The sequence below is a fragment of the Podarcis liolepis genome (genome assembly GCF_965112155.1).
Source record: "Podarcis liolepis genome assembly, chromosome: 4".
NCBI lineage: Eukaryota > Metazoa > Chordata > Lepidosauria > Squamata > Lacertidae > Podarcis > Podarcis liolepis.
The window spans coordinates 43603818-43626650 of record NC_139558.1 but is presented as its reverse complement, the minus strand read 5'-3'; the positions used below and the strand labels follow the sequence as shown (position 1 = coordinate 43626650).

The following is a 22833-nucleotide window of genomic DNA, read 5'->3' as shown; positions in this document are numbered from 1 at the left end:
TTTCATTCTTCTGAGGATGAAAGTCTTTTTGTTGGAAGAAGGAAACCTTTGGACCTGACAAGCGATGGAGAACGTAGAAAAATTCAGTTCGGTTCACATTGTAACATGCACCTACTTTATTTACACTTTGAGAAATAATACATGCACCCCCAATACAGCTGTACTTGAAAATCTGCAGTTCTCCAAATTTTGTAATGCAGTTCTCCAACCTAAACAAGTTACAAAAATGTGTGTATTAAGAGAAAAGTGTGCATATTAGTGGAAACAGAGCACAGTGAATGCTGTGTGTGTGTGTGTGTGTGTGTTGGTACATTCTAACTTCACACATTGATACTGGCAAGCCCTACTCTCTGCAGATGTGTCTGATGGCCAAGTGAAGAGGCCATACACATGTACTCACATATGGCTGCGGAGCGCATGACCAGCAGAATATGTGTTTCAGGGAACATGTGGAAAGAACTTGCCCATTACAAAATCTGTTCATGCATAAACTAAGATGACATCAGCACACCATCAAAAACCCAATGTTTAAGTTATAAGAATTGACTCTTATAAACAAACACAGCATCATTACGAATCACAGAGAAGGAATTTGGTACATTTTAGAGGGCTGACCCATGTGTTCTGTGGAATCATTTGAAGAAAAAAATACAAAAGCCCAAAGAAGCATGACTGATAACGCTGACCGAAATCCAGTTTTTGTATGGTTTCCTGAACCATCACATGACCACCTCTGTGTGTGCTGAAGTGGTTGTGTGAATGTATTATTAGCATGATTGGGCTCCAACCCCTTTATTGTACTTCACTTTTATCATCTCTGGGAAAGGCAAAGTGTGCTAATGTAATCACGTCTTAAGTGTCGCATGCTTCAGAGACTGACTCTGAATATTATATCAGCAAAGCACTAGAACGTATGAAACACGTATAGCTAACCGTGGTTGTTAAAAATGTGATGGGAGACATGGCAGAAAGCATTTGCTCTGCTGCGTGTTTACTTGGAAATAAGTCCCATTGAGTTCAATGGGTGATGCGCCTTAGAAAGTATATAGAGATTTGAATTCCCCGGGGCCTATAATAAGGAAAGATTACTTCACTAAGGATATATGACAAGAAGGAGAATAGGATGTGGGGGGTGAGGAGACAGGAGAGGGAATAATAGAAAATAAAGAAAACAAAGCTTATATGGAGGCAGGTAAGGGAGGAAAAATGGAGAGACGGCAGCAGGTCTGTTCCATAATTGTTCCTATGGACATGGTGGATCCATCTGTCATTCCTTCCCCAGGGTTCTTCCAACAATACGACACTGAGAGCCACTGTTGTAAACAAATGAAACCATTATTATTACCAAGTACGCTAACATAGATTTGTCTCAGCAAATTAAAGCACAACATATTGCATGTCAGATCCAGTGCCCATTAAAGCCATTCACAAAATATCCAGTGATTTGAGTGGCACAGCTTTTGCTCCAGTATGGAAAAAAAATTGTTTCCTCATTAGACAATTCTTTGCACCTATTGAACAGAGGTCTAATAGCCAATCAGTTTCTCAATTGCCAGGTTCTGATGTTCAGCGTTAGATAACCTCAGTGTATCAATTTTCATAATTAATTCATAGTTAATTCTCATTACCACTGTATCAATATGCTAATTCCTCTCAATAAATTTCCAATTAACATTCACAGGCTTGGATGCTAATGAGCAAGATGTGGAAAGATGCAGTCACAGAAGTCAAGGGTATATGTCTTTGTTTTCCTTTTCAGAAATGCAAGTGGCAGGATCATTGTCTTAGAATGCGTTTAGCATTTGTCACTCTATACAGTTTATGGGTTAAATTAATATTGTGCTTAAATAAAAATGACATGTTGCTGAAAATGCAGCTGTTAATTAACATAGCGCATATGACTAGGTTTGAGGGTAATTGCTATGTTTTTAGGAACAAAAGCAATTGCTCCAGTTGTCGTTCCAATGAATTCGAGAAACTAAAGGTTTTGGCTAGCAGTTAACGGGAAGGTCAGACTAGTAGTCCATCTAGCCCAGGGGTCAGCAACCTTTTTCAGCCATGGGCCGGTCCAATATCCCTCAGACCATGTGGTGGGACGGACTATATTTTTTTTGGGGGGGGGGAGGATATGAACGAATTCCTATGCTCCACAAATAACCCAGAGGTGCATTTTAAATAAAAGCACACATTCTATTCATGTAAAAACACAGATTCCCGGACTGTCTGCGGGCCGGATTGAGAAGGCGATTGGGCCGCATCCGGCCCCCGGACCTTAGGTTGCCTACCCCTGATCTAGCCCACAGTTTCCCAGATTTGGGTCTCCAGCTGTTTTTGGACTACAACTCCCATCATTCCTAGCTAGCAGGACCAGTAGTCCCAAAACAGCTAGAGACCCAAGTTTGGGAAACCCTGATCTAGCCCAATATTGTCTGCTCTGCTGGCAGCAGCTCTCTGGGTTCTGAGGCAAAGGTCTCTACCATCATCTGCTATTTGAGCCAGACAGTAGGACTTGAACCCGAGACCTCTGTGGCATGCAAAGCATGTGCTCTATCACGCAGCAATGATCTGTCCTCCTAACGCATTCCTATGTACAAACAGGGTTCAGAAGCATCCAACTAGCATAAGGCTGTCATAGAGGATAAGGCTATCAATGATGGTCATGATGGCTATCTTCTACCTGTGCTGTTAGAGGGAGTATGCCTCTGAATACCAACTGCTGCAAATCACAAGGGACGGACTTTGGTACAGTGGTACCTCGGGTTAAGAATGTAATTTGTTCTGGAGGTCCTTTCTTAACCTGAAACTGTTCTTAACCTGAAGTACCACTTAAGCTAATGGGGCCTCCTGCTGCCACCGTACCGCCGCTGCGCAATTTTTGTTCTCATCCTGAAGCAAAGTTCTTAACCCAAGGTACTATTTCTGGGTATGCGGAGTCTGTAACCTGAAGTGTCTGTTACCCAAGGTACCACTGTAATCTATTGTTATATGGCACCCTGTGCAAGACCAAAAGTTGGTGCCCCCAAATGTATCTTCTCAGTTATGGATCTTCTCAATTTTGCAACTCCTCGGCTCAGCATGCTGTGTGGGAAATCTACCCGCACCATCCTAAATCCAGTGCTGCTTCAGTGTGAACCCATGTATACAAAAAGAATCATAGAAAGAGACTTGTTTGTCTTCATTGTGCTTAGCAAAACTCCTGTGTGGATAATTCTACAGGATTCCTTCTTTGGCCATGTCTAGGTATGCACATAGCAGGGCAATGGATCTGCCCTTCTTTTTCTGCATGTGGTGGGATCTTGTAGGAGGCTTGCAGGTGTTTGATGTATGGCGCTTGCCAACTGCACAGGCAAGAGACTCGGTGCCTGAGGGAGAAAAATCTAGTTCCTTCCTTTGTGAACTAGTCTTATGAGGTGGGCTAGGGAAAGAAAATATATGAGGGAAAATCTACTTTATTTTGCAACAAACTAGCTAGCCTGTTCATGGTTTATCTGTGGGGTCTTGAGTCTTATAAGTAACCTGGGGACAGTAACAGGAAACAGAAAGTGTAATTAATATTAACTTTCTCAAACTTGGTTCCATTGTGTCAATGTTACTTCTTGTTACCTGTCAAATCGTGTCCCTACCAGGTTCTTCATATAACAAGTAGCAGATACCAATAAAGGTACTCAGATTTAGAGAATATATTTAAATTTAACTGATTTAATAAATTACTTAAAAGCAAGGTGGTTAATAAACAGAAAGTCTTTAAATGGCAATGGAGTTTTTAACTTCCAGAAAGAAAGAAAAAGATTCCTATTACTTATTCATTGTATTGCTTAGCAGATGCACACAATGTTTTACAAAACATATAATGACATCTCCTGTTCCTAGAGACCTTACAAACCTAATTAAGAACATGCAGAGATGGCAGTGCAGTGAGATGAGGGGAATGGGAAGAAGAAGTCTGACAATATGAAACGTGGTAAAGGATGGAAAGCAAGCAGTAAATAATGCAAAGTAAGGGAAGCTGAAATGATTTTGCCACAAGTGAAGCATCACCAGATGTTATTTAATTTATATTATTTCATTTCTAGACTGTTCCTCAACCAAGTCTTCTGGGTGATTTAAAATGATCAATAAGATACAGAAATGCAATCCAATCTTATTATAACTATCGCAATGCAAATAACAGAAAGCCTAGAAAGCAGCATAAAAGCAGCACAAGATCAGCAGAAAAACAGACTAGCAAGATCAATATTAAAAACCAGTAAGGGAGAAAAGCAATTAGTGGGCATATCTTAATTGCACTAAAAACATATAATTAAAAGGCCTGGGAAAATAAAAAGGTCTTCCCTTGGTGTTGAAAAGACAGGAATCCAGGCATGTGAGTTGAATCGCTTATAAGGCCTTCTTATGTTACTTTTTCCCTTATGGGAATGGCTTGAGTGACATAGCTCTTGGTGTTTTTTTATATTAATTAATTAATTGATTTTATTTATTTATACATTGCCTTTCATCCAAAGATCAAAGGGCAGTTTACAGTATAAAAACACAAAATACAGAACATAACAACAGCAGCAACAAAATACCTCACCCCCATAGTATTAGGAGAAGTAACACAATAAGGAAGTGTAGATAAGTAAGTGTGGTGATGCATACCTTGAAGGGAATAATGTTACGGCTGGGCTGTGCAAAAATGGCCTCTCGAAAATGTCCCTTATTTGTGGGCAGAGAAACTGAGGGGACCATTTTGCTGAAGGACAATTTCTCCATCAGTTTCTTGAGGGTGGGGCTCACCAGCAGCACCATTAGTAGCACAACCTCTTTCATTTCCTCTCCTCCCCCGCCCCAAGTTTTATTTCATTTTTCTGCTACATGCAGCAGCAACAGCAGCAACTCTGTGGGCAGCTTGGCCACCATTTTGCAACATGCCAGATATAGCATTGTTCTAGTGTGTAATGCAAGAGAAAATGGCAGCTGCCACAAAAAGTGATGGAAAATATTTGGAGAAATTTCTGCAAAGTACCTTTATTTTTCTGGGGGCGATGAGCAAAAGAAAAACTTCACAATTTTTCTCAGGAAAAAAAAGCCACCTAAGAAATTTTAGTTCAGCTCTAGTTAAGGAAGTTGAATACTTTTGAGATCTCAGGACTGTTGAGAAGTTTTTGGGGCACTGAAATTCCCCTGTCTCTTCAACTCTGCCCTCAGGATTGCTAAGAGATCAGGGAAAAGGTTAGACTGTACAATGCAGCAGCCTGCAGAAAATACACCACGTCTGCCTTTTTCTGTTTCTGACTAGAAAGCATTGTTTGCTCAGACAAAACGCCTATGACTACCTTCCATTTTGTAATCTTGGCACACATTCAAGTAGGGCCCGGTACTCCAGTTTGAGAAACCTTTTTGTGGATATTAGGCCGGTTGGTAGGACCAGATTTCTATTTTATCGCAATTGAAAAACTGGTTTGAGCTTTAAGGACGATGAGGAATGGTGGGAGGCTCCCGCTGGAGGACTCCCTAGGGAAGCCTTGGGAGAGGAAGGTTTGGAACCAGGGGACTAGTGTTTGTTGTGGGGGAGGAAGGGAAAGGAGAATGTTAGCCGCTTTGAGACTCCTGAAGGGGAGTGAAAGGTGGGATATCAAATCCAAACTTTTCTTCTTCTAGTTTTAGGAGGTTGATTAGGGTCCCTGAGGGTCAGCCAACAAGTTTCATAGCCAACAACAACAGTAATATTGTTAGCTGCTTGGGACTAGTTTTTCTTAGTGGGAAGGAAGGCAGCATATAAATCTGTTGAATATATACAAAAATAAATAAAGCAAAGCAAAAGCTGAACCAGAATCTACATTGGTTTCCCCACACTTACATGCATATTGGCAGGTGAAGTAGAGATGGTCCTCTTGGAATATCTCTCTATTACGATGATAATATATTTATTTATTTATACCCCAACTTTCCTTTTCCGTGAGGAAGTCTATAATCATATAGACAGAACTTATATGGCCATACCAGACCACCCCCTCCAAACTTTTTTGCTCAGCTAGGCTATGTGGAGGGTTTTGTTTTGTTTGAGGTTTTTCTGCAGTAGAAGAGGTTCCAGACCAGTGTTTTTAAAAGGCAATTGAGATGCTGATAGCAGAGCAAAAGCTATAAAGTTAACACCCATGGATGATGAATGTGGAGCATTCACACCTTTTTGTCTTATTCAGCATGCAATTAACACATAAAATGGAACGAGGGCTCTCATACCTCTTTGTGAAGTGGATCATGCCTCAATAGGCAGGTTATCACTCAGTTGTTTCAGCACTCATTTGTGATCTTGTGGCACTCCTGAGGTGAGTGACTATTATAAATATGTGCAAACACCATAGATTTTCATTTTTATCTTTCTTTTATTTTTAAAAGGGCTGAATTTGATGCAGTAAATGCTGTTTTTTTTAACATGGGATAATTATCCTGATTTCTAGTTTCTGGATTTATTTTATATATGTATTAAAATCCACCTTTAGGGTGCTTCCCCTCCCAAGGCAGCTTACAAAGCATTCAGGAAAATGACAGTGATAAGATATCAAGTCATTAAAACGATAACATAAAGCAATATTAAGTACCTTTCAAATAACAGCAATGCATAAAATTATGAAGAAAACACAGTACCGTTAAAACACCCAAAAGCAAAATGGGGTTTTTAAGAAATTTTCAATGCTGTTTAAAAATACAGTGGTGTGTTTGGGTTTTATACAGGTTTCTAAGCATTGTTTGATATGTTGTTTTTTAATGAAATGGGATCCTTTAGGTGGAAGGGTTACGGTTATAGACAGATGTATGCAACCAAACCATACAACTTCCGCTTGTACAACTTCCCCTCTGTCTCCTTACCCCCAATCTGTTCCAGGAGTTCTCCCAACACTCTATAGCAGAATTGGAGCAGGGTGGAGAGACGAAAGGTGAAGGTGGTTTCATTCCACAAGTGGAGGTTATTGCACGAGTACAATGATTTTGTTGGAAATAACCCAATAAGTAAAAGTAACCAAAGACTCCTTTTCCTCTACTTCTCTATTGTTTCATGAATGGGGGTAGCACAAATCAATCTTGGGCCACCAGCAAGTGTCCTGGGCTACCCGCTGTTCAGTCAGGAAATTCCAGTTCATAGTTCGCACTCTGAAACAAAACAATTATGTTCACATTTAGAAGTGCAGCGGTGAAGGGCAAGTACCTATGATAAGGAAAGGATTTGTCCTCAGATATAGTTCTGTAAATGCCAACTAGAAGTTTCTTGTTACTGTGGAAATTCCCATGCTCCCTTGTGGCTTCATTCACAGATGTTCTTTCTAGAATGATATTTTGGAAGGAAGACAATGTGGGTGTCTGAAACTTAACACTGATCTTTACTGCAAAGTTGGACAGTATGTCCCAAACTGAGAGCAGTGGCACTTTTCCATGAGTGAAATGCAATTTGCATGTGCCCATTGGATTTTACTCATCCTTTCACACCTCCATTGGTTTGTTGTAGTACTTTAATGACTTCTGAAGCTTGAAAATGTTACCATGTATTGTGTGGGCATTTCATTTTTCAGAAATTTGCTATTTAAGCATATCTCCATTCCTGCATGCAGATGCTGATTCCTAAATGGTGAAATCAAGCCTCTGTATGGGGATGCATAGCATACATACTATGAGGATGGTGGATGAATGCAGGGAAACTGCAGCGTTTAACGTGCTGCATTCTTTTACTTCACCTATTCCAGGGTTGAATGTGTTTTCCTGACAGTCATCCAAAAGAGGGTGCAGTACTGATATCTCTCGAATCAATCTTTCTGCGTGTTCAGAAGTAGGCTTCTGAGATCATGTTAGAAATTATTGGATTTAGAATCAAGATAATCAAGTTATCTTTCCATTTACCTTGTTTCTCAACCTTTCAGGCACAATGGCATCACATTTTTTAATCTTTATAGCTGATGTCACGATGGCTAGAGAATTTTTTTTGGGTGGAAAGCTGAGGTTCTGAGAAGAAAGTCCTGCCTGTAAACAAATGTTCATCAAAAATGTACCCACTATACATTTATGAAGGTCCTATAAAAGAAGAATCTAGCCCCTGCTCATCACTTTAGTTCTGTATTTTCCCACCCTTGTTTTGCCATCTGCTCCTACTACAAGTCCTTTGGGATCATACACCATTCAAGACTCTAACTTAGTTGGCCTTGCTGGCTGGCTCTGATAAGATGGCTGCATTCCTTTCTGGGACACCTTTCTAGGGACACATGCTGCTGGGGGCAAAAATGGGTGGAGTAATGATGTAAATCTCATATTTGCATAGAAAGCTAGTTTCTGCACACACTCACACTCTATCCTCCAGACAGACAGGCAAGAGACCTTGGGCCTTTCCAGATGTCCTTTCTGTTGCACATTCATGGTGACTTGTGCTCGTGATGCTATCAGGGTGATCACATGCAAACCTGAGCCTGCAGAAGGTTTTGGGCTGTCATTCTGTTTCATTTCCATTCAGTGTATATACCATAACTTCCTGATGAATTCCTACAAATATTTTTTTAACCACCCCAATTGTGCTGGTCCTGGGGGGAAGGTTACCGTGGGGCGAGGTCCAGGACCTGGGTCGAGGGTCTGTATAGTCTGTTCTCCACGGGCGAGGCGGGGTCCAAAGCGAGGAGCCAGGCAAGGACGGGAACTCTGGAGGAACAGGTCTGGGTGCTGGCCGAAACAGCTCTTCAACGATGTTGCTCCCGCAACCTGGGACCGGGCTGACTGGCCTTTATCTTCTCTGAGGCCAGGGGCGGCCCCGGCCCCCAGGTGACCCGCCTCTTCTGGCCTTAAGGCGAGCACTCCTCCTGGGAGAAACCAGTTCCCTCCGCTCTCTGCCCTGAGCCTCTGCAGCTCAGGAGAGGCTGGAGGGTTACTGGACTCAGGGGAGGACTCACCTTCCCCTGACAGGGCTGGGAGAGGTGCACCTGTAGGCAATGTGTCCTCAATCACCTCCGGAGCCAGAGTGGGTTCACCTGGTGCCTGCTCCTGAGGATCCGGCACAGGTGCAGGTGCTTCAGATGTAAGGCCCTGCCCCAGCTCAGCCGGCCCTGGAGGCGGGGACTCCTGTGCAGGCCGGGATTCCTCCGGTTCAGCCCCTGAATCGGATTCCCAGGCCATCACACCAATCCTCTGGTTTATTTTTGTTCCACATTTGTTGTGCTATAGTCCCTCTGGGCAGCAATAATCTGGTAGCACTGGGGAAGCATCTCAGAACAAACAGGAGGAGAATGAATCCACCACTAATTACTGGGTCAGTAACCACTATTACCGGGTCAAGAACATGTTGCAAAATACGTCTGCAGTAAAACACCAGTGTGGAGGGGCCCATTATCAGAGTTCAAGGGCATATTCCAGGCAGACAAAAACACTCTCTGTGTGAAGCAGGGCCACTGGGAAGAACTCTGAGGACCAGATAGAGAGATTTGGAGGGCTGCATTTGCAACCACCCTGGGAAAAAGGGATATCCCATTTTTTTCTCGCAAGAGAACAACAGCCAAAATGGCTGCCGCAGCCTTGCATAATTTTGGGCTGCACTTTTTCGGGCATGGCACCCAAAAACACATGTTTTGGGGTGCTGCACAAGATTGCTGCCCCCCAAGCGATCCCTTCTGTGAACCGCCCTGAGACCGCCAGCTATAGGGCAGTATATAAACTCAATAAATAATAGTAATAAAAATATTTTGGGGGGGCATGCTCTTGTGCAGGTCACATGACTCACATGGGAGTGCAGCCACAGAAGATGGTGTCTTGGTTTGGGTCCGCTTCATACTGGAAGTTATGTATTTGGCCCTCCAGGCCTGAGGTTTCCTATCCGTGGCTTAATGACTGTGTCAGGCCTTACACACTTTCTATCATCATAATCATAATTTTATTTGTATGCCACCTTTCCATAGTTAAAACAATGCTCAAGGTGGCTTCCAACATGACAAGATTTACATAATTAAAAACATAACAGAAGTCATAAACAATAAATAAAACACATCAAAAAGTACACAACCAAATGGAAAACAATTTCCACATAAATCAAAATCTAACACTAAGAACAGAGCATTAATATCACAGTTTAAAATGGCATAGGTAAAAAAATAACAACAATTTAAAATAAAAATAAAAATGGTGCTCTCTGCCCAGAAGCAGCAGCGGCAGCAGGCCCCACCCCAAGCCAGGTGTAGAGAGGCAGGGCAGGGCCCTTCAGGCTCCCAGTAGGTCAGTCTCTGTCAATTGGGTGGACACCTGCATTGAAAAGCCCTCAGAAGGAACACACCATATTTTTAACAGACATATAGTGTTATCACATTGTGTTAGGTAAGCCTCTGGCCTGGGGACCTGTTATGCCTCTTCAGAATGCTATCCAGATGTACACCGGGCCACTTCAAGGCCCCTCCTGCTCACCATTCACATCTTTCATTATTTTAGAAGTAGACTAGGACTAGGACTGGACATCTCTTCTAATACAAGCCCCCTCACAGAGAGAGCTGTTTCCACCACATAGGACACAAGGCTACCCAAATCACAGGCCCCCTTTACTCTGATGTTAGCAATCCTGTTTTCACAGTTTGAGTTTATCTGGGTCTTCCATGCCTCTCCTGCAACCCCAACCCAGCAACAGGCAAATTAAAAATTAGACTTGCAACCTTTTATTTGGGTGGGAGAAATGAAAGACCTCCTGTCACTCTCTCTCTCTCCCCCCACACTAAAATAAAGATGATCCTCTGAAAAAGGCTTTCCATCCTGCAGCTAGTTCTTCAATACAGTATATAAAACCTTAGCTGACCCACTGTGGTTTCTCCCCTTTTCCCACTTAAATAAGTATATAAAAAGACAGCCAGCACCTGCTTCTTTACTGCGTACCGCTGGTAGTCATTCATTGGTAGCTCTTTAATGATTCAGGGTGATTACTAAGGGAAAGTAGCTGTGACTTATCTGTTATGGAATACAGTTGTGTGGTGTGTGTTTGTTGGCAAAGAATGCCCTAGGTGGTGAGAAATGCAGTTTCACGGTCTGTCTCCGAGACAGTCCATTAGCTGCTTCTCTGACAGCAACCATGCTAAAATTGGATTGGAGATCCTTTGATTGCACCACTAACACAGGCGGATTGGAAAAGCAGACCAGAAGCAGACCATTGTAATGGGACTTCAGTGCATTGGACGCAAGTGATTACATTTGCTAACATGCCGGCATAGAAAGCACACTTGGGCTTACGTGTGGATTATTTTTTAGGGGCTTTTACGCATCTGCCACCGTGTCAATATAGAAAGAAGCTTCTGGTACCCTGATCATTACTTACTAAGTCTCAGGGTTCTCAAAATGTGAGGTGATCTTCTTATGGAACTTTGAAAAGTTAGAAAAGGACGGCATGAACACTTTCATTCCTTCTCACCCTTACACTAGCCAACGCAATGGCACATCTTTCCTGAATAGTGGCCAGCAACACTTCCTCTCCTCCCTCCACAGGTACCCTGTGTCATTCCCAAATCTGCCCCAGAAGGTTAACGGATTTAAGGGGTGGGCAGGACTAGAAGAAGGGGAGAATGTGCCCTGGTGGAGGGATAAATCCTTGCCCTGATGAAATGTAAATTTTACCACTATGTTGAATACAAACCCAGAAGTCCCAGGCTCACTCTGCTACAGTGTTCAAGGTAGGGCAGAGAAAGACACCTTGTCTGCAAACCTAGAGAGTCACTGCCATGCCAATTAGATGGGCCGGTGGCCTTGACTTGCAGCTTCTTATGTTCCTTGTGGACATGCCTCCCATTTGTAGGGATAGAGTGAGCTTTGCTAGCTGCTAGGATGATCGTTGGAACATGGTGTAAGAATTCTTGCTCTGACAGTTGCCCCTGAGGCCTAGTGACAAAGTAGGCTTGCAGTAAATCAGGTGTAAACACAGCAGTTAGCCTTATGCAAAACAGCCAAGGACAAAAAAAGAGAGTAAATGCATTCAGAGCTCCTTAGGCTCCAGCTTTTATCATCATATTAATATGGATTTACCCCTGAAGCTGTATTTCCCTCTTCATACTATTTCTTGTCTTTCTTGTCGGCATCTCAAACCATTTTGCATGTGAGTTGGCCATTTGCACTGAACAGCTAACGGATGCATAATGATTTGTGTCAAAAGGGTATTTTCCTGAATATTCAACAATATGAATAGCAATAAAACAAATTAAAGAAAACTCATGGAAATAACAATAAACAAACAAGAGGCCTGTGGTATGTGCTTTTCCCTACTCCAACATGTGCCTAAATGGTCCCAATGTACTGAAAAGTAACAGCTAATCCAAAAAGACAAGTCAATTTAGAGCTTTCATGCTATATTTTGAAAGGCAGGAAAGGAGCAGACGAGATAACATAACAGGTTCGCCTCGAAGGCAGGCCCATTCTGGCTGATGTTAATTAAATAGAGTTAAATAGGAGAGAGAAAGAGAGAGAAAGCTGAAGGAAAGGGGTTTATAGAAAGTGATAACTGCAAATATTTTGTCAAGGGCATGAATTTGTATCAAACAGCTGCTCGTATATTTAGAGAGACTAATTAATCTAAAATAGAGGCGTCATGCCTTCAAGAAAAGTACAATTCTTTCTAGACTGTAGTTGAAACACATATCCAAAAATTTGCACAGTAGTGATAAACCAAATCCCACTGAGATAGTTAACAAAATAAATAACCTATTAAATCTGTGAATAATCATGAAAAGTACCCTTCCTCTTAATCTTTCATCATCTTCTCAAAATTAATGCTGATGCCAAAGGATTGTGCAAGCCATTGCATGCACCCAAGGGAGCTCTGGGTTTCCACAAACAGTACCCCCAGCTTGAGTTTCCACAAACAATACCCCTATCCTACATGGAAAAACATTTTGAGGAGGCTTCAAAAAGCTGTTATTCAATTTATATCATGGCCCTTCTCCCCCGAAAGGACTATGAGGGCTCCAGTTACCAAAATTCTAAATAAGGAATGGTGAAATGTGAGTTCATGTGCTGAGCCCAGGCTCCCAATCATTTTATCTTCACCTCCCAGATCATCCACCGGTTTTGCTTTTGGGAACGGCAGCTGTTGGGTGAAGTTGGGGAGTGGTTGTGACAGCATCTGATGTATTCTGGGGGTCTTTGCTGACACTTCTGTGTTGATGAGCATTGTTGCCTTAGAACTTCCAGCTCAGATTTCAGGTGATATTGGGTGATATTATTGTTTTGCTTCCTGACTCCTTCCTACTTCCTACTTCCCCTCCAGACAGAAATGATTTCCCCTCATGTCCAGACTGCCTGCTGCTTGAAGAGTATGAATGAAAACGACAAACCCACATGCCTCCTATTGGCTTTAGAGGAGCCAGGAAGACTAATCCATGTTACCAATCAAACACCTTGCCATTTCTGTGCTCCAAGTTCCATTGCTGTCTACCAGATTCCCTTAGTAGTGAACAACAGCAAAGCTGGATTAAATCAGGGGTCCACAAAAAGTCCTCAGCAGCCACCAACCTTGGGGAGGGCCTAAGCAGGCAGCAGACCTCTCCCATGGTCCCTTGGTAGGCTGCCTGGGGGAGATCCATTTAGCTCATGGGTAGGCAAACTAAGGCCCAGGGGCTGGATCCGGCCCAATCGCCTTCTAAATCCAGCCTGCAGGTGGTCCGGGAATCAGCGTGTTTTTACATGAGTAGAATGTGTCCTTTTATTTAAAATGCATCTCTGGGTTATTTGTGCGGCATAAGAATTTGTTCACCCACCAAAAAAATATAGTCTGGCCCCCCACAAGGTCTGAGGGACAGTGGACCAGCCCCCTGCTGAAAAAGTCTGCTGACCCCTGGTTTAGCTAATAACCATTGATAGACTCACTCCGTTTTCTGGCAATTTTGTTTCCTTAGCAATTTGTTTACTGGGCTACTAAAACAAACAAATGTTTTGCAGGCTCATTGGCAAGGATGGTATGATGTCCTTGTTCACCACGTGGAACCTCAGCCTTCTGACATGTCACTGCAAATCCCTCTCTAAATGTGTGTGTGTGTGTGTGTGTCAGAGTGGAAACCAGATTTTCTGCATGGCGAGCAGCTGTGCATGAATGGCTCACACTGCAGCATCACAAAAGGAAAGGGGAAGCCCTGTATGCATACAAATATTGGGCTTTCACCACGTTGAGTGGCTTCCACACAGTGAGATTTAAAACAGCTACTTGGCAAAATGGCATGACGGCTTGTTCTTTCCTACCTGCACAAAGTCAACAATGTAATTTAAGTCAAAATGTTATTCTTCAAAGAAAAGAACACTTAACCTCAGACCACAACCTGCAATCAATAGTTTTGGTGGGAAACAAATAACTTGCTGCGAGGAAATTGACAAGTTTCTTCCCCTCCTTGTTTGTCCACTTCTCAGTTTGCTGCCATTTCAGTGACCATGAAAAAGAAAGAAAAAGAAAACAAATATAACTGAACTGGAATGTGGATTTAAAAAAACCAAAACCAGAAAAAGTCAGTATTAATTGATTGAATATGTGGTTGACTGTATAGCACTAGAGCTAGTGTGGTACAGTGACTAGTAGAGGGTTTAGTTTGGTTATGGGAAACTTGGGTTCAAATATTGGAATCCCACCACTGCCCTAAGCTGTGCTCCCTCCAGACTGTTAGATTTCAACCCCCATCAGCATGGCCAATGGTCAGACAAGGTGGGAACTTCATCTAATAATATCTGAAAGGCACTGGGTCAGGGAAGTCTCAGTTAGGGTAGAGATGGAAAACCTGTGACTCTCCAGATGTTGATTGACTCCAGCTTCCATCAGCCCTAGCCAGCTTGGCTAATGATCAGAATGGAGGGTCACAGGCTGCTCATTCCTGCTGGGAAAACCACAATCTTACAGTTCAGCTTATCTCACAATGTGGTTATGGCTTCTGTGGAAAGTCGAGGCACAAATGGAACAAATATAGACATTTATTTTTTTCAGTACCATGGATAGTTCTGCACGTAGAGTAGTAGAGTTCTTGCAAAAGAAAACTTATCTAGGATGCCAGCACTGAGCCAGAAATCCACAAAGCAGATCTATTCAAGTTCATAGGGCCAGCAATTAATTTTGTAGACTGTGAGTTTGCCAGAAAAGCCACAAGTTGCCCAACCATATGAAATATGACTAATTGGTTATTTTACTGGACTGTTGTTGTTCAGCTGCTGTTTTATATTTTGTCTTTTTAAATTATATTATATTTTAACTATACTCCTAGCCACTCTGTTAACATAAGTTTATGCTGGAGGTGTGGGATAAACAAATGAAAAACAAATGCTGCCTCGCTTGGTATTTACAGATTGTCAGTTTTGCCTGGCAGAGTGGGGAAGAAATTGGAGGTGGGGGTGGAAGAGAAAGATATTACATCCCTTACTCCCTTTGGGAATGACAAGTCTGATATCTCACTATTGTCTTACTACTGACCTCTGTAAGTCATGCAGGGAGACTCTGGTTAACAGTTAAATATCAAGTAAATAAATATATGCAGACTTACACTGCCATATACCTAAAATGTATTTGGTTTTACTGTTCTCTGAATGTAAATAACAGATGTACAGAATTTATTTTTGGCTCAGCACCATCACACTTTAGTTCTTTCAGGCAGATGATATAATAATGTAAATTTAGTTGTTATGGAAGTTGCAAATGGCCTTGCTGAAAGTATTCTTCAGTCCTTGAAGTGCATATAGGGTATGTGTGTGTGTATTCACAGGGCCCCAAGATATATATAGTCTATCTATCTATCTATCTATCTATCTATCTATCTATCTATCTATCATCTATCTATCTATCTATCTATCTATATATCATCTATCTCTATCTATCATATCTAGTATATATAGGGTATATAGTGCAGTGGTAGCCAATGTGGTCCCCTCCAAAGGTTGTTGGTCCACAGCTCCCACCATCCTTGACTGTTTGGCCATGCTTGCTGGGACTGATGGGAGTTGTATTTCAGAAAAACATATGGAGGGCACCACATTGGCTATCTTTGCTGTAGTGAATCTTGTCTCCAGTGCAGGTAGCTGAGCCAAGCAGTTTGTAGGCTGTCCTATATATGAGAAATGTTTCCTTTCACAATAATGTACTTGACAAAATAGGAAGTCTCCTGAAGGACGAAGCTCTAGGTTTGGCACATGTAAAAATATATCTAATAAACTGGACGTATGAGTTTATCAGCCGTAAACACTTGCTCATCTAGAACTTCCGTGGGTTTTTCTGATGTGTCTCCCAAGTCTGCTCTGTCATTGCCTCTGAAGCCTTGCTGAACAGTTTGTTCCCTCTGTTCATCAGTTTGTTCTTTAAGGCATTTCTAGATATACAAAATCTTTTGTTCCTTTGCTAGCTTTCCTCATGTCATAAGTATTCAAAGCTATTTTATGGTTATCTGATTTTCTTGTATCTTTCTCAAAGCACAGATTGAACATGACCTCCCAGCACCAAACATCCAGTGGGGAGTTGCATGGGCTCCATATGTGTGTGGGTTGGGTTGAGTGGAGCAGTGTGCGTGTGTCTTTGTTGGGGGAAAAGATGCATTCTTTCTCTCTGAACACAAGGTAAAATCATGAATAAAATTAGCAATAATCCAATCATGGATTAGTATCACTACACTTCAAGTCTAAAAGTAACATTGAAAAATGGAACCAAGCAGGCCAGAGTGAACAATTAATATTATTAAACAATAACAGAATCCAAGGTGTTTCAAGCAATGCTTATTTGTGCATAGGTTATGGATTGTAGATTTGTGGGGGGTTTTCTGTTGCATGCTTGTTTTGCTGTAACCAAATGTATAGGTGTATGTGCTCGGAGTTTTTTTTGCTGTTCTTTTGCTTGTTTTTCTTTGATGTGGAAAGTCTTGATAAACTGTTCTTAAAAACAAAAAGTTTCTTTGGAAAGGTAAAGTCTTTGTATGCTGGTGGAGCACAGATAAAGGGGAAGATGACCTTGGCACAAGGATTTCCACCTAGAGGGAAAGCTATACCCCACAAAGCAATGGCCCATGGAAGAGAGCCATATTCACCCATCTTAGAAGATGGGATTCACCTGGGAGTTGATAGTCCTTTAAACAGATTGGTTCCAGGCAGGGCCGGATTTAGGTTTGATGAGATCCTAAGCTACTAAAGGTAATGGGGCCCTTTATATGTCCAGCTGTCCTTTGTCAACAACAAATTGTCGTTTTTCTTGTGTTGAATATATGCTATGTGGTAATTTATGGACCCAAAAGGTATCTAAAGCCATTTGCACATAACAAAATAACCAGTCCATGCAGAATGTAGGCACTCTATGTATAGAAATGAGCAAACCAGTGATAACCAGGCTAGCAGGCGGGGCCCATTACTTACATCATAGGAGCCTACACAACATAAAACACTGTTGCTGTGTGTAGGTTTTATTTTATTTGTTTTTTATCTTATATTTTAGAAATGTACATCCAGTTTTTTTCCCTTTTAATTTTTTTGGGGGCCCTAAGCTATAGTTTGTTTAGCTTATACAGTGGTACCTCGGGTTAAGAACTTAATTTGTTCTGGAGGTCTGTTCTTAACCTGAAACTGTTCTTAACCTGAGGTACCACTTTAGCTAATGGGGCCTCCCGTTGCTGCTGCGCTACCAGAGCACAATTTCTGTTCTTATCCTGAAAAAAGTTCTTAACCCGAGGTACTATTTCTGGGTTGGCGGAGTCTGTAACCTGAAGCATCTGTAACCCGAGGTACCACTGTACATAAATCTGGCACTGGGCCCAAGCTGCTTAGAGCTCTAAAGGTGATTACCAGCCCTTCAAATTGCATTCAGAAATGAATCAGCAGCCACTGTATAGGAACACAGGAAGCTGCCTTCTACCCATTGGTCCGTGTCACTTAGTATTGTCCACACCTCCTGGCAGTGGCTCTTCAGGATTTTAGATGGGACATATTTCCTGTCCTACCTAGAGATGCCAGGAATGGAACCTCGGACCTTCTGTAGACAAAGTGGATGCTCCGCTGCTGAGCTACAGGCCTCCCCCTATTGATGTTATAATAAAAAGGGTCACATGATCCTAACACTTGGTCCCAATAAAGATTTTAGCGGCAGCATTCTTCCTGTACCAGATGACATTTCAGGGTTTTTTCTTTCTTTCACGGACAATGAGCAAGTCCACTCAAGATGTAAATTATAAATGTTAATCCATGACCAGGCCTGAGTATATCAGCATAGATGCAGCTGTGTGAGCTTATATATGAGCTCCCTTGCCACACTTTACAATACTCAGAAGAAAGGAACGCACTCATGCTCCTAATTTTTGCTGCGTCTCATAAGGTGCAAAGCTGCCCAAGCTATCTTATGTAAGTCTCTTGAGACCTCTTGTTTGCTTCCTTTTGTAAACCTAGAATAATACTGTTTACTTACATGCCTTGTGGGCACGCCTGGAGTTTAATTAACAGATTATTTTACAGTGCTTCGTGTGTCACAGAATCCAAAGGAGGCAATAAATCCAAGACGATGTATTGTTTGTATACATTTCATCACATATATATTGGTTGGCAGAGAAACTACATGAAACAGAAGCCTTATCCTTTAAGCATCAGCATGGGCTGGTAATAATGAAAAGACCATTCAATGTGTATATCTATATGAAATCAAAAGAACAATTTTAAGACAGCTGGGGCAGGACAGAGTTAAAATTATTTTTGATCTTCATACTCAGACTGCTGCTGAAAACTGTCCTATGGGCTATTTTCCTGTAAGCTTAGATTGAATATTGCAGAGAATAGTTTGGTTTTAAAGGATCAATGGCCATCACATACATGATCCTACAGAAATGGAAAAATATGGGGAGGGGAAACCATTTAATGGAATTAGCCATCAAAGAAAGGGTATATTACAACTGTATGAGAATGGCTATTTGAATATAACAACAACAATGCAATCGTGGAACTGCTTGAAAAAGCCAAATTTCATCAGTGCCCCTCCATAGCATCTTCCTCAGTCTGTTCTCTGGTACCTTCTAGGTTAGATTATTGCAATGCATAATGAAAGGGAATATTCCTAGCAGTGGCAGACTTTGGGCTCTCAAATTTTAGCAGCACTTGGTGTGACACTAAAATTTGGCACCCCCTACCTCTCACGGTCCATTCTACATCAGTGTTGCAGCGCTCCCTGTGGTGCTGCTGCCCAGTGCGGCCAAACTGGTCATGCTATCCTAAAATCGCCTCTGTTGCCAGTCCTAGCCTTACCTTTCTCGCCCTGAGCTGGCCACAGTGATCCATGCGATGGTCACCTCCAGGCTTGATTACTGTAATTCGCTCTATGCTAAGGTTACCAGATTTTTTTCCAGTGAATCCGGGGACACTTTTCAACTTCAGTAGGAATGGTAGAAATTTGTATGGGGACCGATTTGTAAATCTGGGGACTGTCCCTGGGAAACACAGACATCTGGTAACCTTACTCTACGTGGGGCTGCCCTTGAAGCTGACTCAGAAACTCCAGTGGGTGCAGAATACCGCGGCGAGACTCCTTACGGGGTCCTTGCCGCGGGATCACATTCATCCAGTGCTTTACCAGCTGCACTGGCTCCTGGTGGAGTACAGGGTTAGGTTTAAGGTGCTGACTTTGACCTTTAAAGCCCTATGCAGCCTAGGACCCTTGTACCTACAGGACCACCTCTCCTGGTATGCCCCATGGAGGACCTTAAGGTCCATAAATAACAACACTTTGGAAGTCCTGAGCCCCAAGGAGGTTAGATTGGCCTCAACCAGGGCCAGGGCATTTTCAGCTCTAGCTCCGGCCTGGTTGAACTCTCTGTCACAAGAGACTAGGGCCTTGCAGGATTTGACATCTTTCCGCAGGGCCTACAAGACGGAGCTGTTCCACCTGGCCTTTGGGCTGGACTCAGTCTAACCCTCCCTCTAATTTATCTCTCTCTTTTTGTTTTGATGGAACCCCTTATATGGGATTTGCTATATAAATTTCCTTTGGCTCTTTTTGCTGGCCCATGTAGGACCAGCATGGTTGGCCCTGGTGAATATTTGACATTTTCTCCCCTTATGGCTTTGATCTATAGACTACCACTAAAACGAAACTGCATTTTAAGCTGCATTTTAAGCTGTATTCTAACTTATATTTTAATCAACTGTTTGGTTTTTTTAAAATGTTTTTTACTGTATTCATATTCGGTGTTAGCCACTCTGAGCCTGGTCTTGGCCGGAGGGGGTGGGGTATAAATAAAAAATTATTATTATTGTTGTTGTTATTAATTATTATTATTATTATTATTATTATTATTATTATTATTATTACTACTACTACTACTACTAATACTACTACTACTACTACTACTACTAGCTGGAGATACCAGGGATTGAACCCAGCACCTTCTGCATTCAAATCAGATGCACTGGCATTGAGCTATGAATCTCCCCCTCTGCCCACATACTTACTTCTCTGCGGGTGAAGGGGGGAGATCTGCTCTGCCCTACAGTCCCTGCTGGAACATCAACCCAGGGACCATAGGATTGCACTTACCTAGAAACATAGATTTCTATGTAGGGCTCCAGAGCCCGCTAGAAGGCTTTCACCGGAGCTACAACAGTATGAAATACTGATCATTATTTTCTCTTGAGGAGAGTTTAGACAAAAGGAGGAGGAGAAAACTATGTCTTTTCCCCCTTTCAAAAAGAAGCTGCTCAAATGAACTAACATAGTCTATAAAGTAGAAAGGCTACATGAATTTCCCACGTGAGGAAGTGCTACAAATCTGATGTTGGTCCCGTTCAGTCAAGTCCAAATTCTAATGTATGGAAGTCCCTCATCCTGCTATTTATGGAATGTCTACATAGGTGTGCATATTGTATATGGTTAGCTACTGTAGGCTGTCACCTGACATACAATTTAAAAATAAATATGTGAATCAAACAGTGTGCCTCCTCCTTTTTTATGTCTTTCCAATATGGGGAACTTTGTGGGAAACAGCAGAAAATCGGGAGTTCTCCCTGCTATCGTTTCTGTTAGCAAAGAACGGCTGTTGCCCTAGCTGTCACTGTTGGCTTACCAGCTATTTTAATCAAGAAGAAAAAGAAGGTGAATCACAGGAATTATTTCTAAAGTGGATTAGAGCCATGCCTTTAGGTACAGTTCAGAGCCCATCTAAGCATGGCACCAAACAATGATGCCAGATACATAAAAGGCAGGTGCCAATATTTTTACAGGAAACAGATGCAAAAACTTGCACTTCTGCCTCCTCTAATATCTCCTAATCTCTAATGTCAGCTGCTGGTTTAGACTTCCCATTGGGGGGGGGGTTAGATCATTTCCAATCTTTTTGGCTAGCAGTGATTATTGGAACTCTGGAAATTGTTCCTGTTCTCTTCATGAATATCTGCCTTTGCATCTTATGAAATCTGTAGCCTTACCAGCATCTAATGACAATCAGTGCTATGGTAATTCTACAATGTGTGAGTTCTCCCTGTTGCTCTTTGTTTTGCTATTAGAGGGGAGAAAGCTAACGTAATCTACCTGCAAAATAATTTGCTATTATGTGTATTTCCAAAATGTCTCCAGCTGAGAACACCACTCTGAGCCTCTTGGATTACCAACCAAATATAGAAAGATCCTTATATATCTGCTTTTATGTAAGCTGAAAGGGATGGTAATTAGAAAGTACTGCAATGATGCCTAAACAAAGTCTCTTTTAACATTTGGGTAAAGATGGGTTCAAAAACTCCCAGGAGTTTTTTTTACCCTACTGTTCATAGAGACACATGCTTAGAGTCACATTGCTTTTTCTGTTTTTAGAGGAAGGAGAGGAAATGATTTATTAATAATTCTTTAAATTCTTTTTAAAAACACCCAGAAAAACTAAAGTTGTGGCATAGACATGCACATAATATGGAACAATTGCCCTTATTGTAGACAAAATGGTTAAATGCCGATTTCCCTTAAAAATAGCTCAAAAATGTATTTTTTTTGCAATTTTGCCAGAAAAGCTCAACAACTTTGGGCAAAAAGAAAAGTTCAACAACTTTAATGTCTAGATTTTCACATTTTGAAATATTGCAACCCTAACGTAGATTGATCTCACGCTGAATCCATAAATGGACATTCCCAGCTATGTGAAAGTTCCCGAGTTGCATTTGCTGATATATATTACTTAAGGCTGACTCACATGACCCTGTTTGTGTAGTCAACACTGGAACGGTCATCATTACTTCACAATACATCCAGATTGAGACTCAATATGCCAATATAAATTTTCTAGTAGCTGAACCATTGTACACTAAATCGTGATCTAAGTGCCCAGACTCAGTCCCTACCTGTTCCTTTCCAATTAATGTGCTATGTGAATTGGGCTTGATTTGGCTTACAAGGCATGGGTTGCTTCCAGACTGTTACAATTTTGTGGGTGGGAATGTCACATGCCGGGAAATTCAGATTGAGCAATTGAAGTGAATTTTGTGCTCTTGTGCAACAAAGCTGCTTTTTAAAAATTTAAAAATGGACTTTTGTGGTGATGGGGGAATCCATTCGAAAGTGTGTGATAGCAGTTTATTGATGTGACATTGTCTCCTTTATTATTCAAACCAAAATGCCACAAAACAAAGAGTTATTCAGTTCATTATTTATATGTTGAACAAAGTGGGGATGGGGGGGGAGCTGGCTATTAAAATCATAATGTTTGCATTCTTTATATAAAATATAAGTAATGTCCTCACAAGGCAACAAGACACACGGAATTACGTTACGCAACACACACAAAACAGCAGCAGCTAAAGAATTTTCGAATGCAGTGCAATTGAGCTGAATGCAGCCTTGAAATGCAGACAGGGCCTTAGCTCTGTGGCAGACTGTCCCCCATGCAGTCTGTGGCA

The 22833-nt window shown here is 41.8% G+C and overlaps 1 long non-coding RNA gene across 2 annotated transcripts in view; it reads right to left on the bottom strand.

Moving 5' to 3' along the window:
• Window positions 1-92: 92 nt before the first annotated feature.
• The window catches only part of LOC310706390, a 109651-nt gene continuing 86910 nt past the window's right edge, over window positions 93-22833 (bottom strand). The window contains exons 3-4 of one of the 2 annotated variants that reach the window (XR_014525824.1): window positions 14270-14374; window positions 93-1313 (exon numbers count right to left, since the gene is read on the bottom strand). This is a non-coding gene — a long non-coding RNA (uncharacterized lncRNA). The remainder of the gene's footprint in view (window positions 1314-14269; window positions 14375-22833) is intronic. The other variant, XR_014525823.1, reaches the window with a different exon arrangement.